Genomic DNA, 6,418 nt, shown 5'->3' with positions numbered 1-6,418 from the left:
TAAAAAGAATTTTTATGAATCTTTTTTCCTCCAAAATCCAGTTGACTTTGTCATTATGGTACCTCTCACTCGCAACTCCTCATGCACTTTATACCTAGTCTGACTGATTAAATGTTGTACAGACCCAAAAAGGATATGTTTATAGTGGTATCCAAGACCCTGGAGAGCAGCTCTTGTAAGTCAAAACAATGTGAACTCTATTCTCAGGAAAGGAGTAACTGAAAAGAGAATCTTCTCTTGGACATAAACCATCCTGGCCATCTCTCTTGCAAAAGTCCCAAGAAAAATCAGCTTACTTACTAATGTTCTGGAGCTCATGGATTATGTTTAGAGAATACAAATATTTGCTGATACCCTACCAACTGCTAGGTAATGGGAATACAACAAGAAGTAAAACATTCAGAAATCCTGGCAACATAAGATTATTTTCTACTGAGGGAAGGGGTACAATAAACAAAGATGCAAAATATATAGTATGTTAGATAATAACATTGCTATTGAATGTTAGTTATAATAGAGAAATTTTAGGCCATCTTAGCAGGGGAAAGAAAGCACAAAAGGGAAGTATACAAATATTTTAAGGACGGTATTGTTAGGTCGGGAAAGCAAGTTGATATTTGAGTAAAGAACTGTTGAAGTGACTGGAAGCAATACGCTAGCCCACTTCCTCCTCACTCTCCAGGGACGGCCTGATCTCACAGCCTTAAACTAATTCCTTACCTGCCTTACCAAACATCTGGCAATAATGTCTGACAGCAAAATGTGTTAGTAGAAGTTTATATAGAAAGCATACTCTTCCTGAAAAGAACCATCACAATGCATGAATTATATATAATCAACAGGAGTCATGAAAACTACATGAAAAAGCCATAAGGACTAAGAGAAAGGTTGAAGGTTGATACTCACCCCAAATTCAATAGGAAGACATGCAAAGTACTGGTGATGCAAGTGCTGAGTGAGCGCAGGATGATCACAGAGGGAAAATGGGAGAGGGAGGAAGGAGAAGGGCCAGGCAAGGTAGCTGACTAGAATAGGATTCTCAGTGATGCCAGTGCCTCTAACCAAAGGTTAAGTGGAGAAAGGCAGCTGCTCATCAGAACCTGAACGTCTGGGTAAAGCCCAAGGAGATGGGAGCGCTAGATGACAGCAACCCATACCCTTCCCTTCCTAGCTTCGATAGAAAACCTAGGCGCACAAGGAAAACCAATATGGGAGGTTTCTTCATTCTATTCAAGAATCCAAAATTTCAGAGAAGACAAGCATTTATATTAAGAGTACAGTGTCCTGCTAAGAAACAATTCAACTCAACAAGCATGCATGGAGAATATACTGTTTGACAAACATTTTTCTAAGTGAAGAGTTGATGGTACCTAAGACACAATTAGTCCCTCAGTGAATGTACAGTCCAGGAAGAGGTCTACATCCTATGTATAAACCAGACCAACACTTGACATGTGCTAAGAAAAACCTTTTGATAGACAAGAAATATTAGTTATTTTTCAGTGTAAATCTCATTGGAAAAGCAAATTTTTTAAAAGGCACAGAATCAAAGAATTTAGATGCTGGTTTTAGAAATTCACTTAGTATCCAAAATAAAAGAATAATTTGTGTACAGAGCAACTTATAATCATCTTTTCTGCTGTTGTCACAAATCAACTCAACTCTGCATAGTATCCTAGAAGAGAAAGCCAACAGGAAAAGTGGAAAGAATGCACAGTACGCCTTACCAAGTGGAGGACAAGCCAGCAAGCAGGACAATCTTCTTTTTTCAGCTTCTAAAATTATAGTTAACATCTCTAATAGTGTTTCACAAAATTAGGGAAACCTAAGGAATGGTCATCTTACTAAAGGGATACTTCAAGATATTCTTCATAATATTAAACAAAAGTATTACTATGGGACAGTTTTATAGGATACTTTAATCATTTAAAGTATACAAGAATTATAGTACAGGCAGTGTTGCTAGTACAGAACCAACTTTAACAAAGGAATAAGACTGGATGGACAGTGATACATGAAACATTATGGATCAACCTAAGTTTAAATCCTGCCTTTGTTACTAACTAGGTGTATGACCTTAGATGAGTTAACAAATTTATATGAACTTCAGATTCCTTATCTATAGGATAGAGATGAAAATTACCTATTCCAAAGAATCCTCCTAAGGATCAAATGACAGTGTGTATATGAGCGGCCAGGTGGGTATATATTCTGTCAAGTATGATTCCTCCACTAGGAAACCAGTATATCAGAGTGGTCCCAGGTACTGCTATACATAATTAGACATTTAAAATAACTACCCACTTAGTAAACATATCTATAAAATCTATAAAATACATATACTACAGCTTTATCTATCTAATCTTCTAAATCATAAAATTCATTTTTATTTCTATCACAAATTATTACAAATTCTGTTTAGGAAGCTTGAATAAGATTTTGCTATAACTGTTATCACAAGACAACTGTGGATCAAACTGTACTAAAATGCATTACTACAAACTGCATAGTGATTCTAAATGTTTATCAGAAACCAGTTTTAGGGAATTATTTGAACATTCATAAGCAGTCTCAATATGAACTCAGTTATAAGAGTTCTAAAGAAATATATTAAGGGAAAATAAAAGATTATGGTGAGATAGTGTGTATAACAAAACAACTACTTATTAGAAGACAAAACTTTTTATTCATTTTTTTAAATTAAAGGGATGACTGAGTTGGATATGCCTATATATGTGCTTACAAAGGGAAGCAGAGAAAATATCTAAATGTGGGAAGTTTTTCATACCACCCCACAAGCTAAGAGCACTTTATTTAAACTGCAGGAAGGAAACAATATTAAGCTTCTTCGATTCCTTCCTAATTTTTAAGTCCTTATCACTCATAAGTCATTTATTTTTCTTCTTTAGTCCAAGTTAAGAAAGGTGTTTATATTTTTACTCACCTTTCTACTCTTCATTTTAAATCTGAACTTAAATCAACTCTTTTTTTTAAGACTTTGCATGTATGAAAACATTCTGAATTTGGGAATAACTGAACTCTTAACATGAATTTAGAAATACATAACAGTGATTTTGTTATAGGTCACTATTCCAGATTTAAAATTTTTTTTCCTTTAAAATTAGCATTGCCATAAGTAATAGAAATTTGGAAAATACAGGGGAAAAGGTAAAGATAAAAGTTACCCATATTCTACAACCCAAATATAATTAGGTAAAATTTGTTGTATGTCTTTTTTTGAAAAGATCTAATTGGCTTTATTGAACAACTCATGAATCAGGCAGCATTTCATCTAGCCACTTGGTCTCCAAGGGGTTGTACAAAATGGAAGGTTTTTATAGGAAGAAGCGGGGTGGGGGTGGGGGGCAAGGAAGCTATTACATACAGAAGAAAAGATTACTTTTAGACCAGGACATCTCCTTTGGAAGGGAAGGGAGTGTCAAGGAATTTTACCGTGCAGATTGGGGTTGGTGGTGGGGATTAGAGAGGATTCACATGACAGAATACCTTCAATAAAGTAATTCCAGACTGGTTGATTACGTTTCCCAGATTCCATTTCTGGTAAAGGCTGAAACAACAGTTCAGTCAGGCATTAAATCTAGGTATGTATCATGGGCTTTGGTACAAGTGACACCATTGTGGGCCTGTGGTCATTCCTTTAACACTAACACTCCTTGTCTGTACCCCGGCCCCACAGGCCTTTTTTCAGTTGTAAAACCCCCCGTGGCCACTATGCACAGGCAGTTCCCTCTATCTGGAGCATCTAAGCCCTCCCCTTTTGCTTATTTGGCTCATTCATTCATTCATGATTTAATCATTCAATAAATACTTATGGAGCCCCTACTATGTGCCAGGTACTATTTAAGTGCTAGGGGCAGCACTGAATAAAGTTAAATTCCTGTCTCATGGAGCTTGTCTTTTAGTGGGGAAAACAGAAACAAATAATTGAACAAGGTATATAACTAAAAACAATAATGTCAGGAGTTGAAATTTCTATAAAAATGAATAAAACAGGGTAAAGGACTTGTGAGAGAAGAAGACACTACGGGAAGAGTGCCCAGAAAAGCTCCCTCTGGAGAGGTGACACCTGGGAAGAGCACTGAAGTGAATGGATAAGCCACACAGGCAAACAGAGAACGTTCCAGGCAGACAGAGCAGCAGTGCAAATATGCTGAGGAGGGAACGTTCAAGGGTTGTTTCAGGGCCAGCCAGGAAGCCAATGTGACTAGAGTGGAATGGGCAAAGGAAGGAATGACAGAAAATGAGGGCAGAGATATAGCCAGGGCCAGATCACGTACAGCCTTGCAGACAATGGTAAGGAATCTGGATTTAATTTACATGTGATGGGGAAGCCTGGGTTTTGAGCAGTAGAGTAAAATGATCCATTGTGAAAGGTTCCCTCTGGCTTCTGTTGGGGAAGAGCATAAAAGCAAGAATAAAAGTGAGAGGTCAGTTAGAAGGCTGCTGTGGTGGCCCAGGCAAGAGACACTGGGGGTCTGCAGCAGTAGTAGTGGAGGGCAAGGAATTTAGGAGATGTGATCAGAAAGTACAGTTGGCAGGATTTTCTGATGGACTGAATGTGTGAGAGAGGAGGATGGTAGATGTGTTGCCCTGTTGACCTGAGTTCTCAGCTCTAAGATTTCCTTAGAGAAGATTTTCTCTGGCATGCAGACTAGCTAGAAGTGGAGGACCTGGATTTAAATCTGGATCCTGCTTCAGCTAAGAGGAAAAGCACTTAGGGGAGAGGAAGAGTTAGTCAAAGGACTAATGGGAGGAGAAGATAGGACAAGTTCCTAAGTACACTCTTCTAATCCAAAACAATGTTAATTGTTTTTGGTTGGTTTACAATAGAGGACTTCCCTTAAGCAGCAGGTAAACTAAGAAGGCACAAACCAGATTATTCTGAAACCAAAACAGTAAAAGCAATCCTGAGAAACCATTTTTTTAGCTGATGCAATAGTAAAATTAAAAACAAAAGCCCGAAAAGCACCACCATTGCTGCTAAAATAGTTGGAAAACTAGTTTCTGTCTCTTTGCAAGCGACTGTATTTTTAATTTACATGAGTTGTTAGTTTCTAATTACATATTGCGTGGTGGTCTGATTAACAACACCCTCTTGTACTAGACTGGAAACTACACGAGGAGAGGGTCTGTGTCTATTTTGCTCATATAATGCCCCAAGAGCCCAGCTCAATGTCCAGCTCCAGTAGACAATCTGTAATTGTTGCATACATGGATATTGCTGTTGTCATGATTAACTTTATGGAAAGTAATTGGGCAATATATAATAAGACCTACAAGATGTAATATTATTTGACTAGTACTCTCCTATGAGAAAATATTCAACAAAAGAAAAAAAGGGAAGGCCTAAAGATACTCATTTCTGCATTATCTGTGAAGATAAACAACTAGTCACAGGTTCTACATATGTGGATAGTAATATGCAAAACAAAACAAACAAGCATGTTCTCAAATCCAGTCATGTTGATAGAACTAGAACTGGTGCTTATTAGCAGATTCTAGGCTTGGGCCCTGTTAGGGAAAAATGTATCCTCAGGGCTCAGAGCTGCCCCCTCCCAACCCTTCCTCAGTCAGTACATGATGAACTGTACTTAACCTCTAAGTTGATCAAACAGGAGCCCATTACCACAGGAACCCATTACCAATGGAGGCATGAGGCAAAACACAGAAGGAGCCCGTTACCAAAGGAGACAAGAACCAAAACAAAGAAATACAACAAGCCCAGGCCGGAGGCCTAGTAACCAGCATCAACAGAAACTGCCAGAAGGAGGCAGCAGAGTATAAAACTAACCCTCTCACCCCTGCTCAGCGCTGACTCTTATGGGACTCAGCCCACCTGACCCCAGGTGTTGGCAATAACTCTTTGCTACACTTTGGCCTCTGCGTGGCTGATGTGACTCCTGCCCGGTCCCAGACCTTTCAGGCCCTTCCTTGACTACACCTTGACTAGAAGTTGGAGCCTGTTCTGGACTTCTGCCCTATAGCATCTTGTCAGTGGTGAGCCCAGGTAAAGTGCTCAGAAAATACCCTCTGAACAGGATGTCACTACTGTATTTATGTTCTTCTACTATTCAGGGATTGGTCTCCAATACTTCCCATTTTCATCTACTATCCAATCAGTTATGAAGTCCTATCAATGGAAATGGATTCATCCATCCAACAAACATGTGTTCAGAGCTTACAGTGTGCCTGGTAGTCTTCTAAGTGCTGGGTAAGAGAAATGAACTAAACAGATATAGTCCTTCTCTCCTGGAAGTTACATCTTAGTAGAAGAGACAAGACTGCTTATGAATAAACAAATATGTGATGTCAGGCCACCCCCTCTATTCTGTTGCCATAATGCAACAGTCTTCAGATTTTTCCCTCAGCCAATCCAGATAGCTGACAAGTTGTATTT

This window comes from Saccopteryx bilineata, chromosome 5 (assembly GCF_036850765.1).
Source record: "Saccopteryx bilineata isolate mSacBil1 chromosome 5, mSacBil1_pri_phased_curated, whole genome shotgun sequence".
In the NCBI taxonomy this organism is placed as follows: Eukaryota; Metazoa; Chordata; class Mammalia; order Chiroptera; family Emballonuridae; genus Saccopteryx; species Saccopteryx bilineata.
This window is presented reverse-complemented; position numbering follows the sequence as displayed.